This window comes from Ranitomeya imitator, chromosome 3 (genome assembly GCF_032444005.1).
Source record: "Ranitomeya imitator isolate aRanImi1 chromosome 3, aRanImi1.pri, whole genome shotgun sequence".
In the NCBI taxonomy this organism is placed as follows: domain Eukaryota; kingdom Metazoa; phylum Chordata; class Amphibia; order Anura; family Dendrobatidae; genus Ranitomeya; species Ranitomeya imitator.
Window position 1 is genome coordinate 330,990,656 of NC_091284.1, and position 26,830 is coordinate 331,017,485.

General features: G+C 41.4%; 1 protein-coding gene across 1 annotated transcript in view; it reads left to right on the forward strand.

Moving 5' to 3' along the window:
* The first annotated feature begins 1,270 nt into the window (after positions 1–1,270).
* The window catches only part of WASF2 (WASP family member 2), a 98,220-nt gene continuing 72,660 nt past the window's right edge, over positions 1,271–26,830 (forward strand). The window contains exon 1 of the mRNA XM_069756723.1: positions 1,271–1,349. The gene's annotated coding sequence lies outside the window, so the exon portion shown is untranslated. The remainder of the gene's footprint in view (positions 1,350–26,830) is intronic.

Consider the following 26,830-nt stretch of genomic DNA (forward strand, 5'->3'; position numbering starts at 1 on the left):
TATTGTATAACACTGGGCACGCTGTGTATGGTGTAACACTGGGCATACTCTGTATTGTATAACACTGGGCACGCTGTGTATGGTATTACACTGGGCACGCTGTGTATGGTATTACACTGGGCACGCTGTGTATGGTATAACACTGGGCACGCTGTGTATGGTATTACACTGGGCACGCTGTGTATGGTGTAACACTGGGCATACTCTGTATTGTATAACACTGGGCACGCTGTGTATGGTGTAACACTGGGCATACTCTGTATTGTATAACACTGGGCACGCTGTGTATGGTGTAACACTGGGCACGCTGTGTATGGTATGACACTGGGCACGCTGTGTATGGTATTACACTGGGCACGCTGTGTATGGTATTACACTGGGCACGCTGTGTATGGTATAACACTGGGCACGCTGTGTATGGTATTGCACTGGGCACGCTGTGTATGGTATAACACTGGGCACGCTGTGTATGGTCTTACACTGGGCACGCTGTGTATGGTGTAACACTGGGCATACTCTGTATTGTATAACACTGGGCACGCTGTGTATGGTGTAACACTGGGCATGGTGTGTATGGTATAACACTGGGCACGCTGTGTATGGTATAACACTGGGCACGCTGTGTATGGTGTAACACTGGGCACGCTGTGTATGGTGTAACAGTGGGCATACTCTGTATGGTATGACACTGGGCACGCTGTGTATGGTATAACACTGGGCATACTCTGTATGGTATAACACTGGGCACGCTGTGTATGGTATAACACTGGGCACGCTGTGTATGGTATAACACTGGGCATACTCTGTATGGTATAACACTGGGCACGCTGTGTATGGTATAACACTGGGCATACTCTGTATGGTATAACACCCTATTACCGCCCATACAACCCCCAATACACAACGCAGGCAGCGAATGAAGCGAGCACATGACACACTGCAGCTGCCCCAGCGAGTCAGTCAAGACTCCTAGACTGTGCTGAGGGAGGTCATGGGATCACAGTTCTTATCACGCGATGAACAGCATTCCGGTCTTCGGAATCATGGCTTCTCACATACTATCGGCCACCGACAGATAGTGCGTCTTCACGTCACTGCGAAACGTACCCAGGATGTTATCAGTAATCACCAATCAGTGTCTAGCAGGAAGCAGCAATGAGCCAATCAGAAACATAAAAGTATTCTACACCAATCACAAGCAAAGACAAAGCAGACATAGCCAATCAACAGTCTAGACATTTTTTACTCTAGCCAATCAGAGTGTTTTTGGGGAGAGTGTTGGTGGGGCGGTGTCCTAGCTGGTAGTTTTGTGGTTCCTCGGTGGAAGGAGTGAAGACTCCGGGGTACAGGTAAGGCCTCAGGCCAGGCTGAGGTAGATATGTCCGGGCAGCAACTAACTTATAGGAGTGGGAAAGTTATGAACTGCCAACATGCTGAGACTTCACAACTGTGTTAACTCCTCTGCCAACATGGTAGCCATATTCAACTTGTGTGCCAGTCTGCAAGCTGGGTATATGGCATGGTCTAATCATACGTGATATATATTGTCATAGGGAGCAGGAAACATAGCAGGTGACAGTAATAAACCTCTTGTGACGATGTATCTATGTACAGTGTATATTATGTATTATAGGGAGCAGGAAACATAGCAGGTGACAGTAATAAACCTCTGGTGACGATGTATCTATGTACAGTGTATATTATGTATTATAGGGAGCAGGAAACATAGCAGGTGACAGTAATAAACCTCTGGTGACGATGTATCTATGTACAGTGTATGATAGTATTATAGGGAGCAGGAAACATAGCAGGTGACAGTAATAAACCTCTTGTGACGATGTATCTATGTACAGTGTATGATAGTATTATAGGGAGCAGGAAACATACCAGGTGACAGTAATAAACCTCTGGTGACGATGTATCTATGTACAGTGTATGATAGTATTATAAGGAGCAGGAAACATAGCAGGTGACAGTAATAAACCTCTTGTGACGATGTATCTATGTACAGTGTATGATAGTATTATAGGGAGCAGGAAACATACCAGGTGACAGTAATAAACCTCTGGTGACGATGTATCTATGTACAGTGTATGATAGTATTATAAGGAGCAGGAAACATACCAGGTGACAGTAATAAACCTCTGGTGACGATGTATCTATATACAGTGTATGATAGTATTATAGGGAGCAGGAAACATAGCAGGTGACAGTAATAAACCTCTGGTGACGATGTATCTATGTACAGTGTATGATAGTATTATAAGGAGCAGGAAACATAGCAGGTGACAGTAATAAACCTCTGGTGACGATGTATCTATGTACAGTGTATATTATGTATTATAGGGAGCAGGAAACATAGCAGGTGACAGTAATAAACCTCTGGTGACGATGTATCTATATACAGTGTATGATAGTATTATAGGGAGCAGGAAACATACCAGGTGACAGTAATAAACCTCTGGTGACGATGTATCTATGTACAGTGTATATTATGTATTATAGGGAGCAGGAAACATAGCAGGTGACAGTAATAAACCTCTGGTGACGATGTATCTATATACAGTGTATGATAGTATTATAGGGGGCAGGAAACATAGCAGGTGACAGTAATGAACCTCTGGTGACGATGTATCTATGTACAGTGTATGATAGTATTATAAGGAGCAGGAAACATAGCAGGTGACAGTAATAAACCTCTTGTGACGATGTATCTATGTACAGTGTATGATAGTATTATAGGGAGCAGGAAACATACCAGGTGACAGTAATAAACCTCTGGTGACGATGTATCTATATACAGTGTATGATAGTATTATAGGGAGCAGGAAACATAGCAGGTGACAGTAATAAACCTCTGGTGACGATGTATCTATGTACAGTGTATGATAGTATTATAAGGAGCAGGAAACATAGCAGGTGACAGTAATAAACCTCTGGTGACGATGTATCTATGTATAGTGTATGATAGTATTATAAGGAGCAGGAAACATACCAGGTGACAGTAATAAACCTCTGGTGACGATGTATCTATATACAGTGTATGATAGTATTATAGGGGGCAGGAAACATAGCAGGTGACAGTAATAAACCTCTGGTGATGATGTATCTATGTACAGTGTATGATAGTATTATAGGGAGCAGGAAACCTAGCAGGTGACAGTAATAAACCTCTGGTGACGATGTATCTATGTACAGTGTATGATAGTATTATAAGGAGCAGGAAACATAGCAGGTGACAGTAATAAACCTCTGGTGACGATGTATCTATGTACAGTGTATGATAGTATTATAAGGAGCAGGAAACATAGCAGGTGACAGTAATAAACCTCTGGTGACGATGTATCTATGTACAGTGTATGATAGTATTATAAGGAGCAGGAAACATACCAGGTGACAGTAATAAACCTCTTGTGACGATGTATCTATGTACAGTGTATGATAGTATTATAAGGAGCAGGAAACATAGCAGGTGACAGTAATAAACCTCTGGTGACGATGTATCTATGTACAGTGTATGATAGTATTATAAGGAGCAGGAAACATAGCAGGTGACAGTAATAAACCTCTGGTGACGATGTATCTATGTACAGTGTATGATAGTATTATAAGGAGCAGGAAACATAGCAGGTGACAGTAATAAACCTCTGGTGACGATGTATCTATGTACAGTGTATATTATGTATTATAGGGAGCAGGAAACATAGCAGGTGACAGTAATAAACCTCTGGTGACGATGTATCTATATACAGTGTATGATAGTATTATAGGGAGCAGGAAACATACCAGGTGACAGTAATAAACCTCTGGTGACGATGTATCTATGTACAGTGTATATTATGTATTATAGGGAGCAGGAAACATAGCAGGTGACAGTAATAAACCTCTGGTGACGATGTATCTATATACAGTGTATGATAGTATTATAGGGGGCAGGAAACATAGCAGGTGACAGTAATGAACCTCTGGTGACGATGTATCTATGTACAGTGTATGATAGTATTATAAGGAGCAGGAAACATAGCAGGTGACAGTAATAAACCTCTTGTGACGATGTATCTATGTACAGTGTATGATAGTATTATAGGGAGCAGGAAACATACCAGGTGACAGTAATAAACCTCTGGTGACGATGTATCTATGTACAGTGTATGATAGTATTATAAGGAGCAGGAAACATAGCAGGTGACAGTAATAAACCTCTGGTGACGATGTATCTATGTATAGTGTATGATAGTATTATAAGGAGCAGGAAACATACCAGGTGACAGTAATAAACCTCTGGTGACGATGTATCTATATACAGTGTATGATAGTATTATAGGGGGCAGGAAACATAGCAGGTGACAGTAATAAACCTCTGGTGATGATGTATCTATGTACAGTGTATGATAGTATTATAGGGAGCAGGAAACCTAGCAGGTGACAGTAATAAACCTCTGGTGACGATGTATCTATGTACAGTGTATGATAGTATTATAAGGAGCAGGAAACATAGCAGGTGACAGTAATAAACCTCTGGTGACGATGTATCTATGTACAGTGTATGATAGTATTATAAGGAGCAGGAAACATAGCAGGTGACAGTAATAAACCTCTGGTGACGATGTATCTATGTACAGTGTATATTATGTATTATAGGGAGCAGGAAACATAGCAGGTGACAGTAATAAACCTCTGGTGACGATGTATCTATGTACAGTGTATGATAGTATTATAGGGAGCAGGAAACCTACCAGGTGACAGTAATAAACCTCTGGTGACGATGTATCTATGTACAGTGTATGATAGTATTATAGGGAGCAGGAAACATAGCGGGTGACAGTAATAAACCTCTGGTGACGATGTATCTATGTACAGTGTATGATAGTATTATAGGGAGCAGGAAACCTACCAGGTGACAGTAATAAACCTCTGGTGACGATGTATCTATGTACAGTGTATGATAGTATTATAGGGAGCAGGAAACCTACCAGGTGACAGTAATAAACCTCTGGTGACGATGTATCTATATACAGTGTATGATGGTATTATAGGGAGCAGGAAACATAGCAGGTGACAGTAATAAACCTCTGGTGACGATGTATCTATGTACAGTGTATTATAGGGAGCAGGAAACATAGCAGGTGACAGTAATAAACCTCTGGTGACGATGTATCTATATACAGTGTATGATAGTATTATAGGGAGCAGGAAACATAGCAGGTGACAGTAATAAACCTCTGGTGACGATGTATCTATGTACAGTGCATGATAGTATTATAGGGAGCAGGAAACATACCAGGTGACAGTAATAAACCTCTGGTGACGATGTATCTATGTACAGTGTATGATAGTATTATAGGGAGCAGGAAACATAGCAGGTGACAGTAATAAACCTCTGGTGACGATGTATCTATGTACAGTGTATGATAGTATTATAAGGAGCAGGAAACATACCAGGTGACAGTAATAAACCTCTGGTGACGATGTATCTATGTACAGTGTATGATAGTAATATAGGGAGCAGGAAACATAGCAGGTGACAGTAATAAACCTCTGGTGACGATGTATCTATGTACAGTGTATGATAGTATTATAAGGAGCAGGAAACATAGCAGGTGACAGTAATAAACCTCTGGTGACGATGTATCTATGTACAGTGTATGATAGTATTATAGGGAGCAGGAAACATAGCAGGTGACAGTAATAAACCTCTGGTGACGATGTATCTATGTACAGTGTATTATAGGGAGCAGGAAACATAGCAGGTGACAGTAATAAACCTCTGGTGACGATGTATCTATGTACAGTGTATGATAGTATTATATGGAGCAGGAAACATAGCAGGTGACAGTAATAAACCTCTGGTGACGATGTATCTATATACAGTGTATGATAGTATTATAGGGAGCAGGAAACATAGCAGGTGACAGTAATAAACCTCTGGTGACGATGTATCTATGTACAGTGTATGATAGTATTATAAGGAGCAGGAAACATAGCAGGTGACAGTAATAAACCTCTGGTGACGATGTATCTATGTACAGTGTATGATAGTATTATAGGGAGCAGGAAACATAGCAGGTGACAGTAATAAACCTCTGGTGACGATGTATCTATGTACAGTGTATGATAGTATTATAAGGAGCAGGAAACATAGCAGGTGACAGTAATAAACCTCTGGTGACGATGTATCTATGTACAGTGTATGATAGTATTATAGGGAGCAGGAAACATACCAGGTGACAGTAATAAACCTCTGGTGACGATGTATCTATGTACAGTGTATGATAGTATTATAGGGAGCAGGAAACATAGCAGGTGACAGTAATAAACCTCTGGTGACGATGTATCTATGTACAGTGTATGATAGTATTATAGGGAGCAGGAAACATAGCAGGTGACAGTAATAAACCTCTGGTGACGATGTATCTATGTACAGTGTATGATAGTATTATAAGGAGCAGGAAACATAGCAGGTGACAGTAATAAACCTCTGGTGACGATGTATCTATGTACAGTGTATGATAGTATTATAGGGAGCAGGAAACATACCAGGTGACAGTAATAAACCTCTGGTGACGATGTATCTATGTACAGTGTATGATAGTATTATAGGGAGCAGGAAACATACCAGGTGACAGTAATAAACCTCTGGTGACGATGTATCTATGTACAGTGTATGATAGTATTATAGGGAGCAGGAAACATAGCAGGTGACAGTAATAAACCTCTGGTGACGATGTATCTATGTACAGTGTATGATAGTATTATAGGGAGCAGGAAACATAGCAGGTGACAGTAATAAACCTCTGGTGACGATGTATCTATGTACAGTGTATGATAGTATTATAGGGAGCAGGAAACATAGCAGGTGACAGTAATAAACCTCTGGTGACGATGTATCTATGTACAGTGTATGATAGTATTATAGGGAGCAGGAAACCTAGCAGGTGACAGTAATAAACCTCTGGTGACGATGTATCTATATACAGTGTATGATAGTATTATAGGGGGCAGGAAACATAGCAGGTGACAGTAATAAACCTCTGGTGACGATGTATCTATATACAGTGTATGATAGTATTATAGGGGCCAGGAAACATACCAGGTGACAGTAATAAACCTCTGGTGACGATGTATCTATGTACAGTGTATGATAGTATTATAGGGGGCAGGAAACATAGCAGGTGACCGTAATAAACCTCTGGTGACGATGTATCTATGTACAGTGTATGATAGTATTATAGGGAGCAGGAAACATAGCAGGTGACCGTAATAAACCTCTGGTGACGATGTATCTATGTACAGTGTATGATAGTATTATAGGGAGCAGGAAACATAGCAGGTGACAGTAATAAACCTCTGGTGACGATGTATCTATGTACAGTGTATGATAGTATTATAGGGAGCAGGAAACATAGCAGGTGACAGTAATAAACCTCTGGTGACGATGTATCTATGTACAGTGTATGATAGTATTATAGGGAGCAGGAAACATAGCAGGTGACAGTAATAAACCTCTGGTGACGATGTATCTATGTACAGTGTATGATAGTATTATAGGGAGCAGGAAACATAGCAGGTGACAGTAATAAACTTCTGGTGACGATGTATCTATGTACAGTGTATGATAGTATTATAGGGAGCAGGAAACATAGCAGGTGACCGTAATAAACCTCTGGTGACGATGTATCTATGTACAGTGTATGATAGTATTATAAGGAGCAGGAAACATACCAGGTGACAGTAATAAACCTCTGGTGACGATGTATCTATGTACAGTGTATGATAGTATTATAGGGAGCAGGAAACATACCAGGTGACAGTAATAAACCTCTGGTGACGATGTATCTATGTACAGTGTATGATAGTATTATAGGGAGCAGGAAACATAGCGGGTGACAGTAATAAACCTCTGGTGACGATGTATCTATGTACAGTGTATGATGGTATTATAGGGGGCAGGAAACATAGCAGGTGACAGTAATAAACCTCTGGTGACGATGTATCTATGTACAGTGTATGATAGTATTATAAGGAGCAGGAAACATAGCAGGTGACAGTAATAAACCTCTGGTGGCGATGTATCTATGTACAGTGTATGATAGTATTATAGGGAGCAGGAAACATAGCAGGTGACAGTAATAAACCTCTGGTGACGATGTATCTATATACAGTGTATGATAGTATTATAGGGAGCAGGAAACATAGCAGGTGACCGTAATAAACCTCTGGTGACGATGTATCTATGTACAGTGTATGATAGTATTATAGGGGGCAGGAAACATAGCAGGTGACCGTAATAAACCTCTGGTGACGATGTATCTATGTACAGTGTATGATAGTATTATAGGGAGCAGGAAACATAGCAGGTGACCGTAATAAACCTCTGGTGACGATGTATCTATGTACAGTGTATGATAGTATTATAGGGAGCAGGAAACATAGCAGGTGACCGTAATAAACCTCTGGTGACGATGTATCTATGTACAGTGTATGATAGTATTATAGGGAGCAGGAAACATAGCAGGTGACAGTAATAAACCTCTGGTGACGATGTATCTATATACAGTGTATGATAGTATTATAGGGAGCAGGAAACATAGCAGGTGACATAGCATGTTTAATGTATTTGTCTATATTTGCCCCGTATTCACATGTAAAGCGCCATGGAATAAATGGCGCTATAAAAATGTATAATAATAATAATAAAAGGTGACCGTAATAAACCTCTGGTGACGATGTATCTATGTACAGTGTATGATAGTATTATAGGGAGCAGGAAACATAGCAGGTGACCGTAATAAACCTCTGGTGACGATGTATCTATGTACAGTGTATGATAGTATTATAGGGAGCAGGAAACATAGCAGGTGACAGTAATAAACCTCTGGTGACGATGTATCTATATACAGTGTATGATAGTATTATAGGGAGCAGGAAACATAGCAGGTGACATAGCATGTTTAATGTATTTGTCTATATTTGCCCCGTATTCACATGTAAAGCGCCATGAAATAAATGGCGCTATAAAAATGTATAATAATAATAATAATAAAAGGTGACCGTAATAAACCTCTGGTGACGATGTATCTATGTACAGTGTATGATAGTATTATAGGGAGCAGGAAACATAGCAGGTGACCGTAATAAACCTCTGGTGACGATGTATCTATGTACAGTGTATGATAGTATTATAGGGAGCAGGAAACATAGCAGGTGACCGTAATAAACCTCTGGTGACGATGTATCTATGTACAGTGTATGATAGTATTATAGGGAGCAGGAAACATACCAGGTGACAGTAATAAACCTCTGGTGACGATGTATCTATGTACAGTGCATGATAGTATTATAGGGGGCAGGAAACATACCAAGTGACAGTAATAAACCTCTGGTGACGATGTATCTATGTACAGTGTATGATAGTATTATAAGGAGCAGGAAACATAGCAGGTGACAGTAATAAACCTCTGGTGACGATGTATCTATGTACAGTGTATATTATGTATTATAGGGAGCAGGAAACCTACCAGGTGACAGTAATAAACCTCTGGTGACGATGTATCTATGTACAGTGTATATTATGTATTATAGGGAGCAGGAAACATAGCAGGTGACAGTAATAAACCTCTGGTGACGATGTATCTATGTACAGTGTATATTATGTATTATAGGGAGCAGGAAACATAGCAGGTGACAGTAATAAACCTCTGGTGACGATGTATCTATATACAGTGTATGATAGTATTATAGGGGCCAGGAAACATACCAGGTGACAGTAATAAACCTCTGGTGACGATGTATCTATATACAGTGTATGATAGTATTATAGGGGCCAGGAAACATACCAGGTGACAGTAATAAACCTCTGGTGACGATGTATCTATGTACAGTGTATGATAGTATTATAGGGGGCAGGAAACCTACCAGGTGACAGTAATAAACCTCTGGTGACGATGTATCTATGTACAGTGTATATTATGTATTATAGGGAGCAGGAAACATAGCAGGTGACAGTAATAAACCTCTGGTGACGATGTATCTATATACAGTGTATGATAGTATTATAAGGAGCAGGAAACGTAGCAGGTGACAGTAATAAACATCTGGTGACGATGTATCTATGTACAGTGTATATTATGTATTATAGGGAGCAGGAAACATACCAGGTGACAGTAATGAACCTCTGGTGGCGATGTATCTATGTACAGTGTATGATAGTATTATAGGGAGCAGGAAACATAGCGGGTGACAGTAATAAACCTCTGGTGACGATGTATCTATGTACAGTGTATGATAGTATTATAAGGAGCAGGAAACATAGCAGGTGACAGTAATAAACCTCTGGTGACGATGTATCTATGTACAGTGTATGATAGTATTATAAGGAGCAGGAAACATAGCAGGTGACAGTAATAAACTTCTGGTGATGATGTATCTATGTACAGTGTATGATAGTATTATAGGGAGCAGGAAACATAGCAGGTGACAGTAATAAACCTCTGGTGATGATGTATCAATGTACAGTGTATGATAGTATTATAAGGAGCAGGAAACATAGCAGGTGACAGTAATAAACCTCTGGTGACGATGTATCTATGTACAGTGTATGATGGTATTATAGGGAGCAGGAAACATACCAGGTGACAGTAATAAACCTCTGGTGACGATGTATCTATGTACAGTGTATGATAGTATTATAAGGAGCAGGAAACATTGCAGGTGACAGTAATAAACTTCTGGTGACGATGTATCTATGTACAGTGTATGATAGTATTATAAGGAGCAGGAAACATACCAGGTGACAGTAATAAACTTCTGGTGACGATGTATCTATGTACAGTGTATGATAGTATTATAGGGAGCAGGAAACATACCAGGTGACAGTAATAAACCTCTGGTGACGATGTATCTATGTACAGTGTATGATAGTATTATAAGGAGCAGGAAACATAGCAGGTGACAGTAATAAACTTCTGGTGACGATGTATCTATGTACAGTGTATGATAGTATTATAGGGAGCAGGAAACATACCAGGTGACAGTAATAAACCTCTGGTGATGACGTATCTATGTACAGTGTATTATAGGGAACAGGAAACATAGCAGGTGACAGTAATAAACCTCTGGTGACGATGTATCTATATACAGTGTATGATAGTATTATAGGGAGCAGGAAACATAGCAGGTGACAGTAATAAACCTCTGGTGACGATGTATCTATGTACAGTGTATGATAGTATTATAGGGAGCAGGAAACATAGCAGGTGACAGTAATAAACCTCTGGTGACGATGTATCTATATACAGTGTATGATAGTATTATAGGGAGCAGGAAACATAGCAGGTGACAGTAATAAACCTCTGGTGACGATGTATCTATGTACAGTGTATGATAGTATTATAGGGGGCAGGAAACATAGCAGGTGACAGTAATAAACCTCTGGTGACGATGTATCTATGTACAGTGTACATTATGTATTATAGGGAGCAGGAAACCTACCAGGTGACAGTAAACCTCTGGTGACGATGTATCTATATACAGTGTATGATAGTATTATAGGGAGCAGGAAACATAGCAGGTGACAGTAATAAACCTCTGGTGACGATGTATCTATGTACAGTGTATGATAGTATTATAAGGAGCAGGAAACATAGCAGGTGACAGTAATAAACCTCTGGTGACGATGTATCTATGTATAGTGTATGATAGTATTATAAGGAGCAGGAAACATACCAGGTGACAGTAACAAACCTCTGGTGACGATGTATCTATGTACAGTGTACATTATGTATTATAGGGGGCAGGAAACATAGCAGGTGACAGTAATAAACCTCTGGTGACGATGTATCTAAGTACAGTGTACATTATGTATTATAGGGAGCAGGAAACCTACCAGGTGACCGTAATAAACCTCTGGTGACGATGTATCTATGTACAGTGTATGATAGTATTATAGGGAGCAGGAAACATACCAGGTGACAGTAATAAACCTCTGGTGACGATGTATCTATGTACAGTGCATGATAGTATTATAGGGGGCAGGAAACATACCAAGTGACAGTAATAAACCTCTGGTGACGATGTATCTATGTACAGTGTATGATAGTATTATAAGGAGCAGGAAACATAGCAGGTGACAGTAATAAACCTCTGGTGACGATGTATCTATGTACAGTGTATATTATGTATTATAGGGAGCAGGAAACCTACCAGGTGACAGTAATAAACCTCTGGTGACGATGTATCTATGTACAGTGTATATTATGTATTATAGGGAGCAGGAAACATAGCAGGTGACAGTAATAAACCTCTGGTGACGATGTATCTATGTACAGTGTATATTATGTATTATAGGGAGCAGGAAACATAGCAGGTGACAGTAATAAACCTCTGGTGACGATGTATCTATATACAGTGTATGATAGTATTATAGGGGCCAGGAAACATACCAGGTGACAGTAATAAACCTCTGGTGACGATGTATCTATATACAGTGTATGATAGTATTATAGGGGCCAGGAAACATACCAGGTGACAGTAATAAACCTCTGGTGACGATGTATCTATGTACAGTGTATGATAGTATTATAGGGGGCCGGAAACCTACCAGGTGACAGTAATAAACCTCTGGTGACGATGTATCTATGTACAGTGTATATTATGTATTATAGGGAGCAGGAAACATAGCAGGTGACAGTAATAAACCTCTGGTGACGATGTATCTATATACAGTGTATGATAGTATTATAAGGAGCAGGAAACATAGCAGGTGACAGTAATAAACATCTGGTGACGATGTATCTATGTACAGTGTATATTATGTATTATAGGGAGCAGGAAACATAGCAGGTGACAGTAATGAACCTCTGGTGGCGATGTATCTATGTACAGTGTATGATAGTATTATAGGGAGCAGGAAACATAGCGGGTGACAGTAATAAACCTCTGGTGACGATGTATCTATGTACAGTGTATGATAGTATTATAAGGAGCAGGAAACATAGCAGGTGACAGTAATAAACCTCTGGTGACGATGTATCTATGTACAGTGTATGATAGTATTATAAGGAGCAGGAAACATAGCAGGTGACAGTAATAAACTTCTGGTGATGATGTATCTATGTACAGTGTATGATAGTATTATAGGGAGCAGGAAACATAGCAGGTGACAGTAATAAACCTCTGGTGATGATGTATCAATGTACAGTGTATGATAGTATTATAAGGAGCAGGAAACATAGCAGGTGACAGTAATAAACCTCTGGTGACGATGTATCTATGTACAGTGTATGATGGTATTATAGGGAGCAGGAAACATACCAGGTGACAGTAATAAACCTCTGGTGACGATGTATCTATGTACAGTGTATGATAGTATTATAAGGAGCAGGAAACATTGCAGGTGACAGTAATAAACTTCTGGTGACGATGTATCTATGTACAGTGTATGATAGTATTATAAGGAGCAGGAAACATACCAGGTGACAGTAATAAACTTCTGGTGACGATGTATCTATGTACAGTGTATGATAGTATTATAGGGAGCAGGAAACATACCAGGTGACAGTAATAAACCTCTGGTGACGATGTATCTATGTACAGTGTATGATAGTATTATAAGGAGCAGGAAACATAGCAGGTGACAGTAATAAACTTCTGGTGACGATGTATCTATGTACAGTGTATGATAGTATTATAGGGAGCAGGAAACATACCAGGTGACAGTAATAAACCTCTGGTGATGACGTATCTATGTACAGTGTATTATAGGGAACAGGAAACATAGCAGGTGACAGTAATAAACCTCTGGTGACGATGTATCTATATACAGTGTATGATAGTATTATAGGGAGCAGGAAACATAGCAGGTGACAGTAATAAACCTCTGGTGACGATGTATCTATGTACAGTGTATGATAGTATTATAGGGAGCAGGAAACATAGCAGGTGACAGTAATAAACCTCTGGTGACGATGTATCTATATACAGTGTATGATAGTATTATAGGGAGCAGGAAACATAGCAGGTGACAGTAATAAACCTCTGGTGACGATGTATCTATGTACAGTGTATGATAGTATTATAGGGGGCAGGAAACATAGCAGGTGACAGTAATAAACCTCTGGTGACGATGTATCTATGTACAGTGTACATTATGTATTATAGGGGGCAGGAAACATAGCAGGTGACAGTAATAAACCTCTGGTGACGATGTATCTATGTACAGTGTACATTATGTATTATAGGGAGCAGGAAACCTACCAGGTGACAGTAAACCTCTGGTGACGATGTATCTATATACAGTGTATGATAGTATTATAGGGAGCAGGAAACATAGCAGGTGACAGTAATAAACCTCTGGTGACGATGTATCTATGTACAGTGTATGATAGTATTATAAGGAGCAGGAAACATAGCAGGTGACAGTAATAAACCTCTGGTGACGATGTATCTATGTATAGTGTATGATAGTATTATAAGGAGCAGGAAACATACCAGGTGACAGTAATAAACCTCTGGTGACGATGTATCTATGTACAGTGTACATTATGTATTATAGGGGGCAGGAAACATAGCAGGTGACAGTAATAAACCTCTGGTGACGATGTATCTAAGTACAGTGTACATTATGTATTATAGGGAGCAGGAAACCCACCAGGTGACAGTAATAAACCTCTGGTGACGATGTATCTATGTACAGTGTATGATAGTATTATAGGGAGCAGGAAACATACCAGGTGACAGTAATAAACCTCTGGTGATGATGTATCTATGTACAGTGTATGATAGTATTATAGGGAGCAGGAAACCTACCAGGTGACAGTAATAAACCTCTGGTGATGATGTATCTATGTACAGTGTACATTATGTATTATAGGGGGCAGGAAACATAGCAGGTGACAGTAATAAACCTCTGGTGACGATGTATCTATGTACAGTGTATGATAGTATTATAGGGAGCAGGAAACCTACCAGGTGACAGTAATAAACCTCTGGTGATGATGTATCTATGTACAGTGTACATTATGTATTATAGGGGGCAGGAAACATAGCAGGTGACAGTAATAAACCTCTGGTGACGATGTATCTATGTACAGTGTATGATAGGGAGCAGGAAACATAGCAGGTGACAGTAATAAACCTCTGGTGACGATGTATCTATGTACAGTGTATTATAGGGAGCAGGAAACCTAGCAGGTGACAGTAATAAACCTCTGGTGACTATGTATCTATGTACAGTGTACATTATGTATTATAAGGAGCAGGAAACATAGCAGGTGACAGTAATAAACCTCTGGTGACGATGTATCTATGTACAGTGTATATTATGTATTATAGGGAGCAGGAAACCTACCAGGTGACAGTAATAAACCTCTGGTGACGATGTATCTATGTACAGTGTATATTATGTTTTATAGGGAGCAGGAAACATAGCAGGTGACAGTAATAAACCTCTGGTGACGATGTATCTATATACAGTGTATGATAGTATTATAAGGAGCAGGAAACATAGCAGGTGACAGTAATAAACCTCTGGTGACGATGTATCTATGTACAGTGTATATTATGTATTATAGGGAGCAGGAAACCTACCAGGTGACAGTAATAAACCTCTGGTGACGATGTATCTATGTACAGTGTATATTATGTATTATAGGGAGCAGGAAACATAGCAGGTGACAGTAATAAACCTCTGGTGACGATGTATCTATATACAGTGTATGATAGTATTATAAGGAGCAGGAAACATAGCAGGTGACAGTAATAAACCTCTGGTGACGATGTATCTATGTACAGTGTATATTATGTATTATAGGGAGCAGGAAACATACCAGGTGACAGTAATAAACCTCTGGTGACGATGTATCTATGTACAGTGTATGATAGTATTATAAGGAGCAGGAAACATAGCAGGTGACAGTAATAAACTTCTGGTGACTATGTATCTATGTACAGTGTATGATAGTATTATAAGGAGCAGGAAACATAGCAGGTGACAGTAATAAACTTCTGGTGACGATGTATCTATGTACAGTGTATGATAGTATTATAAGGAGCAGGAAACATAGCAGGTGACAGTAATAAACTTCTGGTGACGATGTGTCTATGTACAGTGTATGATAGTATTATAGGGAGCAGGAAACATACCAGGTGACAGTAATAAACCTCTGGTGATGACGTATCTATGTACAGTGTATTATAGGGAGCAGGAAACATAGCAGGTGACAGTACTAAACCTCTGGTGACGATGTATCTATATACAGTGTATGATAGTATTATAGGGAGCAGGAAACATAGCAGGTGACAGTAATAAACCTCTGGTGACGATGTATCTATGTACAGTGTATGATAGTATTATAGGGAGCAGGAAACATAGCAGGTGACAGTAATAAACCTCTGGTGACGATGTATCTATATACAGTGTATGATAGTATTATAGGGAGCAGGAAACATAGCAGGTGACAGTAATAAACCTCTGGTGACGATGTATCTATGTACAGTGTATGATAGTATTATAGGGGGCAGGAAACATAGCAGGTGACAGTAATAAACCTCTGGTGACGATGTATCTATGTACAGTGTACATTATGTATTATAGGGGGCAGGAAACATAGCAGGTGACAGTAATAAACCTCTGGTGACGATGTATCTATGTACAGTGTACATTATGTATTATAGGGAGCAGGAAACCTACCAGGTGACAGTAAACCTCTGGTGACGATGTATCTATATACAGTGTATGATAGTATTATAGGGAGCAGGAAACATAGCAGGTGACAGTAATAAACCTCTGGTGACGATGTATCTATGTACAGTGTATGATAGTATTATAAGGAGCAGGAAACATACCAGGTGACAGTAATAAACCTCTGGTGACGATGTATCTATGTACAGTGTACATTATGTATTATAGGGGGCAGGAAACATAGCAGGTGACAGTAATAAACCTCTGGTGACGATGTATCTAAGTACAGTGTACATTATGTATTATAGGGAGCAGGAAACCTACCAGGTGACAGTAATAAACCTCTGGTGACGATGTATCTATGTACAGTGTATGATAGTATTATAGGGAGCAGGAAACATACCAGGTGACAGTAATAAACCTCTGGTGATGATGTATCTATGTACAGTGTATGATAGTATTATAGGGAGCAGGAAACCTACCAGGTGACAGTAATAAACCTCTGGTGACGATGTATCTATGTACAGTGTATGATAGTATTATAGGGAGCAGGAAACCTACCAGGTGACAGTAATAAACCTCTGGTGATGATGTATCTATGTACAGTGTACATTATGTATTATAGGGGGCAGGAAACATAGCAGGTGACAGTAATAAACCTCTGGTGACGATGTATCTATGTACAGTGTATGATAGGGAGCAGGAAACATAGCAGGTGACAGTAATAAACCTCTGGTGACGATGTATCTATGTAAAGTGTATTATAGGGAGCAGGAAACCTAGCAGGTGACAGTAATAAACCTCTGGTGACTATGTATCTATGTACAGTGTACATTATGTATTATAGGGGGCAGGAAACATAGCAGGTGACAGTAATAAACCTCTGGTGACGACGTATCTATATACAGTGTATGATAGTATTATAAGGAGCAGGAAACATAGCAGGTGACAGTAATAAACCTCTGGTGATGATGTATCTATGTACAGTGTATGATAGTATTATAGGGAGCAGGAAACCTAGCAGGTGACAGTAATAAACCTCTGGTGACGATGTATCTATGTACAGTGTATGATAGTATTATAAGGAGCAGGAAACATAGCAGGTGACAGTAATAAACCTCTGGTGACGATGTATCTATGTACAGTGCATGATAGTATTATAAGGAGCAGGAAACATACCAGGTGACAGTAATAAACCTCTGGTGACGATGTATCTATATACAGTGTATGATAGTATTATAGGGAGCAGGAAACATAGCAGGTGACAGTAATAAACCTCTGGTGACGATGTATCTATATACAGTGTATGATAGTATTGTAGGGGGCAGGAAACATACCAGGTGACAGTAATAAACCTCTGGTGATGTATCTATGTACAGTGTATGATAGTATTATAGGGAGCAGGAAACTTAGCAGGTGACAGTAATAAACCTCTGGTGACGATGTATCTATGTACAGTGTACATTATGTATTATAGGGGGCAGGAAACATAGCAGGTTACGATGTATCTATGTACAGTGCATGATAGTATTATAAGGAGCAGGAAACATACCAGGTGACAGTAATAAACCTCTGGTGACGATGTATCTATGTACAGTGTATGATAGTATTATAGGGAGCAGGAAACATAGCAGGTGACAGTAATAAACCTCTGGTGACGATGTATCTATATACAGTGTATGATAGTATTATAGGGAGCAGGAAACATGGCAGGTGACAGTAATAAACCTCTGGTGACGATGTATCTATGTACAGTTATGATAGTATTATAAGGAGCAGGAAACATAGCAGGTGACAGTAATAAACCTCTGGTGACGATGTATCTATGTACAGTGTATGATAGTATTATAAGGAGCAGGAAACATAGCAGGTGACAGTAATAAACCTCTGGTGACGATGTATCTATATACAGTGTATGATAGTATTATTGGGAGCAGGAAACATACCAGGTGACAGTAATAAACCTCTGGTGATGATGTATCTATGTACAGTGTATGATAGTAGGGAGCAGGAAACCTACCAGGTGACAGTAATAAACCTCTGGTGACGATACATCTATATACAGTGTATGATAGTAGGGAGCAGGAAACCTAGCAGGTGACATGTAACAACCTACCAGGTGACAGGAATAAACCTCTGGTGATGATGTATCTATGTACAATGTATGATAGTATTATAGGGAGCAGGAAACATAGCAGGTGACAGTAATAAACCTCTGGTGACGATGTATCTATGTGCAGTGTATGATAGTATTATAGGGAGCAGGAAACCTACCAGGTGACAGTAATAAACCTCTGGTGACGATGTATCTATGTGCAGTGTATGATAGTATTATAGGGAGCAGGAAACATACCAGTTGACAGTAATAAACCTCTTGTGACGATGTATCTATGTACAGTGTATGATAGTATTATAAGGAGCAGGAAACATACCAGGTGAGAGTAATAAACATTTGGTGACGAAGTATCTATGTACAGTGTATATTATGTATATGCGCTCTATAAGGCTGCTTTCACACATTAGGTTTTTGGTTTCAGGCACAATCCGGCAGTTACAGGCACAATCTGGATCAGTTTTTTTCTGATGCCTAATCCGTTTTTTCCCCATAGAGTTGTATTACTGCCGGATTGTGCCTGAAGGACATGCGTTTCATCCGTTTTGTGCCGGATCCGTCCCTTCAGGCTTTTTTGCCGGATACAAAAAACGTCTCCTGCAACGTTTTTTGTATCCGGCGAAAAAGCCTGAAGGGACGTTTCCGGCAATAAACGCATGGAACTGATGTGTGAAAGAACATTTCCGATGACCGAATCCGTTTTTAACACACTGAGCATGCCCAGAAGCTTTGTTTTTGATTCTAGCACGGAGAATCTCTCTCTCCCTCTCCCTCTTCCTCTTCCTCTCCAAACATGCGCAGTACATAGAGCCGGATCCAGATAAAAAACTGATCCGGTGCATCAGTTTGCATCCTTTTTTTCACTGTTTACACCGGATCTGTTTTTTAGCAAATTTGCCGGATTGTGCCTGAAACCAAAAACCTGATGTGTGAAAGCAGCCTAATACATAATCGTCACCCGAGGTTTATTACATGTCACCTGGTATGTTTCCTGCTCCCTATAAGGCTACGTCCCCACAGTCAGTAATCGGCAGCACATGTCCGCTGTGTCCAAAGAGCTGCCGGCTTTTGAACACAGGTGATTCCGCATGTGTACATTGAATCATGCGTCTCCGCAAGATGGACATGTTGCGGTCTAAAAAGACACGCCGTATGTCCGTCTCCGCAGGTGATCCGTGGGTGCTGGACGCATGGTGGACATGGGATTTCTTGAAATCCCATCCACTATGCTATAACATCTTGCCGCTGCGGATGTAGGCAATGTCCAACCCGCAGCATTTACTGACCGTGGGAGCATACCCTAATAAATAACATAGCAGGTGACATGTATCTATGTACAGTCTGTTTCCTGCGCTCTATAATGCATAATATACACTGTACATATGTACATCGTATCTGTAGGCGGTGACGGAGTGCATCTATCCATGTGACCGAAGCTCGTGGTCACCATTGGCAACACCAGCCAGCTAAGTGGACACATGTGCCATAATGTACTCACCCCGATACATCAGCATACCTCTTTGCACTTTGTCCATGATGGCTGGTGTAGTGCGGCGGTGGTAATGAGGCAGTGAACCAGTAAAATTCAAAGCAAAATGTTTTAAATGTCCAACAACTAATGAAAAGCAAACGGTATCCTCTGGATTGCAGCCGGGGCATCAAAGCAGTCCGTATCTGAGACCTTTTACCGTGGACGACTGCACCACCATGTCATGCTGAGGGGGCGCCAGGTGTTCGTCTCCCTTGGCTCTGTGTTGACAGCACACATAAGCTGGAAATTGCAGAGCCACCTGCTCTGCAACTTACAAACCAACACTGACGCACCCAAACCTTTTCTGCAGAGTTTTTAAATGAGATCTGTGGCCATGGCCCACTTGTAAGACCCGGCTGGAGAGTGAACCGCCCCACTACCATCCTGTCATTCACTCCAAAAATAAAAGGCCATGCCAGGTTTTCTTAAATCTGCCTTTGGTAAATAGCTTGTCCACGACCAAACTTACTTTTATTTTCCACTGCAACCACAGCTATGTCTGTGATTGCAATGCACTCCAGTGGCTCAATATGCTTCTATGTGCATCCTGCGGGATACATACTGACCCTCGCATATAATTCCCCTCACTGCCTCGCAACACCGCGGATGGATGGATACCATGCTTGGCATGGGTAGTTTTCCTTTATTGGATGTTTTCCTTTATTGGATGCTGCCCTTCCCGTGGTTGTTCCTTCCCGGGGAAAGGCCTGGCTATTCATTGCTTGCGTCGAGAAACACGTGATGGTGTCTCCGCAGCTTACTTTACATGCGTTTGCATATTTCCCATAAGGGATGGGGGCAGTGTTCTGGATCACTGCGTTGAGAAACACGTGATGGTGTCTCCGCGGTGTTGAATGTTTTGGTCTCCCCGAGGTCATTCATCTGTACCTTCACAGCCTTTTACTAGGCACTGCTCCTAATAGCCAGTTTCCTACTCCACACTGATGAGGGGCAAAAACCCCGAAACGGCTGTCTGTGGATGGATACCATGCTTGGCATAGGTGGTTTTCCTTTATTGGATGTTTTCCTTTATTGGATGCTGCCCTTCCCGTGGTTGTTCCTTCCCGGGGAAAGGCCTTGCTATTCATTGCTTGCGTCGAGAAACACGTGATGGTGTCTCCGCAGCTTACTTTACAAGAACCATCTGGTGACTCGAGCATTCCTCTCCTTCGCATTACTCATCCAGACGTGGGGTGAATGGTCCGTTATCAAACTAAACTGTCCGAGCAAATAGTAGGGTAGGGACTCGAAGGCCCACTTATTCGCCAAACGCTTCTTGTCCACTGCGCTATAATTTATCTCTGTCGGGGTAAGTTTCTTGCTGAAGTAGGTGACTGGATGTTCATCCCCGTTCATGTCTTGCAACAGTACCGCTCCTAGACCTATCCCTGAGGCATCTGTTTGCACAACAAAGGTTTTGCTGAAGTCGTGGCTGATGAGGACCTGCTGTCCACTCAACTCTGACATCATGGACTGGAACGCTTCCTCCGCTTGAGGATTAAATCGTACCATAACCAACTTCTTATCTTTTAACAGATTGTTAAGGGGTGACGATCTCCCAGCAAAATTGGGTATAAACCGGTGGTAGCACCCAATGATGCTGAGGAATGCTCTCTCCTGTTTTGTACCTACAGGCCTGTGCCAGTTTTGAATGGTCTCAATCTTGTCTCAGCAAGATAAAATGACATGCTGCAGTCTGGAATCACGCGCCACATGTCCTTCTCCACAGGGAAGCTGGTGCACACATAGTGGAGATGGGATTTCTTTAAATCCCATCATCTATGCTGTAACATCTGGCCAATGCGGTTAGGACTCTGTGGATGTACACAGCGCCCAACCGCAGCCTTTACTGACTGTGGGAACATACCCTAACTGGAGCATTTCATTGCTTCGGCCGCGATGGCTTGCCTCCAGGCTTCTGGCACTTGGTAAATTTCACCCGTACCCTTACGGTGACAGTCATGTTGGATCACCGAGGTCCGACCGGGCAGTTCTGAGAATGTCTGTATTCTGCTTCACCAAAAATGGAGACTCTTCGTGAGAGCATAATTTATCTTTACCTCCGACCCGGCCGCGTCCTTGACCGGAGACAGAAGGTTCTGCGACGGTACAATCGCAGTCGCCTCTATAATCAAACACTCCCGGTCTTACCAGGCTTTTAGCAGATCCGCATGATACAGTTGTTTGGGTTTTCTCTTTCTGGGCTGGTACACTCTAATTCACTTCCCCCACTTTTTCTGTTACCTCATATGGCCCTTGCCACTTGGACATGAGTTGACTCTCTGCTGTGGCCACTAGCACCCGATCCCCTTTAACCCCTTTCTGACCTCGGACGGTATAGTACGTCCGAGGTCAGATCCCCTGCTTTGATGCAGGGCTCCGCGGTGAGCCCGCATCAAAGCCGGGACATGTCAGCTGTTTTGAACAGCTGACATGTGCCCGTAATAGGCGCGGGCAGAATCGCGATCTGCCCGCACCTATTAACTAGTTAAATGCCGCTGTCAAACGCAGACAGTGGCATTTAACTACCGCTTCCGGCCGGGCGGCCGGAAATGACGTCATCGCCGACCCCCGTCACATGATCGGGGGTCGGCGATGCGTCTCCATTGTAAACATAGAGGTCCTTGAGACCTCTATGGTTACTGATTGCTGGTGGCTGTGAGCGCCACCCTGTGGTCGGCGCTCACAGCACACCTCCATTTCTGCTACATAGCAGCGATCAGCAGATCGCTGCTATGTAGCAGAGGCGATCGGGTTGTGCCTGCTTATAGCCTCCCATGGAGGCTATTGAAGCATGGCAAAAGTAAAAAAAAAAAAAAAAAGTTTAAATCACCCCCCCTTTCGCCCCAATCAAAATAAATCAATAAAAAAAATATAAAATCTACGCATATTTGGTATCGCCGCGCTCAGAATCGCCTGATCTATCAACTAAAAAAAAGCAATAACCTGATCGCTAAACAGCGTAGCGGGAAAAAAAATCGAAACGCCAGAATTACGTTTTTTTGGTCGCCGCGACATTGCATTAAAATGCAATAACGGGCGATCAAATGAACGTATCTGCCCCAAAATGCTATCATTAAAAACGTCATCTCTGCACGCAAAAAATAAGCCCTCAACCGACCCCAGATCACGAAAAATGGAGACGCTACGAGTATCGGAAAATAGCGCAATTTTTTTTTTTTTTTAGCAAAGTTTGGAATTTTTTTTCACCACTTAGGTAAAAAATAACCTAGTCATGTTTGGTGTCTATGAACTCGTACTGACCTGGAGAATCATAATGTCAGTTTTAGCATTTAGTGAACCTAGCAAAAAAGCCAAACAAAAAACAAGTGTGGGACTGCACTTTTTTTGCAATTTCACCGCACTTGGAATTTTTTTCCCGTTTTCTAGTACACGACATGCTAAAACCAATGATGTCGTTCAAAAGTACAACTCGTCCCGCAAAAAATAAGCCCTCACATGGCCAAATTGACGGAAAAATAAAAAAGTTATGGCTCTGGGAAGGAGGGGAGCGAAAAACGAACACGGAAAAACAAAAAATCCCAAGGTCATGAAGGGGTTAAAGGGAACCTGTCACCCCGTTTTTTCAGTACGAGATAAAAATACTGTTAAATAGGGCCTGAGCTGTGCGTTACTATAGTGTATTTTGTGTACCCTGATTCCCCACCTATGCTGCCGAAATAACTTACCAAAGTCGCCGTTTTCGCCTGTCAGTCGGGCTGGTTAGGTCATATGGGGGCGTGGCGACATCGCTGTTTCTTCCCCCAGATCTTGCATATCTTTCCGTTGGTACGCATCTCGGCTTCAGGAAAATGGCCGCCGCGATTTCCATCTGCGCATGCGCGGCATCCCGCGGCCATTTTCCTGAAGCCCCAGACAGCAGAGGACTCCATATGCGCACGCGCGGCCTCAGGAAGATGGCCGCCCCCACAGATCACCAGGGAAATAGCGCAGATTGCACGTTTTTTCTTCTCCTGCCCAGTGGATTCAGAAGATGGGCATGCGCAAACCACTACGCCACCAACGGAAAGATATGCAAGATCTGGGGGAAGAAACAGCGATGTCGCCACGCCCATATGACCTGACCAGCCCGATTGACAGGCGAAAACGGCGACTTTGGTAAGTTATTTCGGCAGCATAGGTGGGGAATCAGGGTACACAAAATACACTATAGTAACGCACAGCTCAGGCCATATTTAACAGTATTTTTATCTCGTACTGAAAAAACTGGGTGACAGGTCCCCTTTTAAAGGTCCTGACCGTCGCCCTTTTACTATATGTGCGAGTCTTTGCTGCCTGGGCATCCATTAGGTGCTCTTTTACTATGGGCATGACTACTGCATACTTGTCTCATGCTGAGTGACACTCTTATGTGGAGTTAGCTTCTGTTCCCACATCTCCTTGGCCATGTCCAGCAGCCCCCTAGGATGCCTGCCGTACAGTAGATCAAAGGGTGAGAAGCCCGTGGAAGCCTGAGGTACCTAGTGGACAGTGAACATCAAAGAGGACAGTAACATGTCCCTATCCCTCCCGTCTTTGGAGACCACTTTTTTTTTTTAGTATGGATTTAACCCCTTACCGACATCAAGCGTAATAGTACGCCAGTGTCGGTATCCCCCGCTTTGATGTGGGCTCTGGAGGTGAGCCTACATTTTTTCCGGGACATGTCAACTATTTTGGCTTGCAATAGCCTCGGGTGGAATCGTGATCACCCTCCGCTATTAAGTAGTTAAATGCTACTGTCAAACTCTGACAGCAGCATTTAAATTGTGCTTCCAGCCATTGGGCCGGAAATACGCGCACACATCATGTGATCGGGGGTCATCTGTTCGTTGGCATGACAACCAGAGGTCATGCTTACAATGTTAATGTCAACAATAAAGTGTAACCTTTTGTTAGACCACACTTTCTCAATTTGTTATCAATGACCTCCCAAATTATGAATAATAAAGAAAATAGTATTCAGGATTCACTAAATATTTTAACATTGCCACTTGATTGGCAGAAGATTTAAAGGGGTTGTCTGTCCTTAATATATCGCTGACCAATCTGCAGGATACATCATTAATGTGAGATCAACATCAACAGTTTTCATCTCTGGTCACATGTAACCAGTGTACACAGCCAGAAGAGCACGGTTCTGTTCACTTCGTGGTCCATATTGCCGAGAACTGCAGTTCTGCTTGCTTTACTTCAACAAAATATTGGTACAATTTGTTCAGTTGTAAAGACTCCTCAAATCTTCAAAACTCCGTAGTGAGGCACAAACTATGCCTAAAGCATGACTCATTTAACTCAAAACTTAAAGATTATTTTGGGGTCACGAATTAGAGCATTTACTTTAATAAATATGCCCTAATTTTGCAGCCAGAGCCTCACAAGGGTAGTCTACCACAAACACTGTGGCAGCATGACAGCTGGCGTTCCCCACCTGTGTGCTGGCTTCCTCTACTAGCCCTGATGCCGTGATATTCCATCAGAACAGGAAGAAACAGTAAAGGAATACTGTTTTAACGATCTGTGCCACGTAATCATTGGTAATCAAGCGGGCACAGCTGCTATGCCTGCAGGATCATTAGGCTGTAGACAAGTTTGTGTATTTAGCAATACAATTTAACAATATACCAGCTTTCATACAGTACAAAGGTTATTAAAACTATTCTGTCAGCAGGTTTTTCTATGTAATTTGAGAGCAGCATGCTGTAGGAACAGAGACCCTATGTCCAGCGATGTATCAGTTACTGGTCTACTTTAGTGCAGTTTTGACATACGGTAAGTTTTAGCTACTGCAGATCTAGCACTTCTCTGAATGCTGAGCCCTGTATATAAGTCCTATTCTAAGGCTGCCGTCACACTAGCAGTATTTTATCTCAGTATTTGTAAGCCAAAACCAGGAGTGGGTGATAAATGCAGAAGTGGTGACGTGTCTCTATTACACTTTTCCTCTAATTGTTCCACTCCTGGTTTTGGCTACAGATACTGATGTAAAATACTGACCAAATACTGCTAGTGTGACGGCAGCCTAAGGTTGTATTCATACTATGTTGTCAAATCGTGGTAAAAGGCAGCAGTTCTGCCATGATTTTGTGACATAACTCTGTTAGTAGATCATGAAGTGAGCTCACTTTTGGAGATACCCTACCATATTATGGTTTAACCCCTTCATGACCCAGCCTATTTTGACCTTAATGACCTGGCCGTTTTTTGCAATTCTGACCAGTGTCCCTTTATGAGGTAATAACTCAGGAACGCTTCAACGGATCCTAGCGGTTCTGAGATTGTTTTTTCGTGACATATTGGGCTTCATGTTAGTGGTAAATTTAGGTCAATAAATTCTGCGTTTATTTGTGATAAAAACGGAAATTTGGCGAAAATTTTGAAAATTTCGCAATTTTCACATTTTGAATTTTTATTCTGTTAAACCAGAGAGTTATGTGACACAAAATAGTTAATAAATAACATTTCCCACATGTCTACTTTACACCAGCACAATTTTGGAAACAAAATT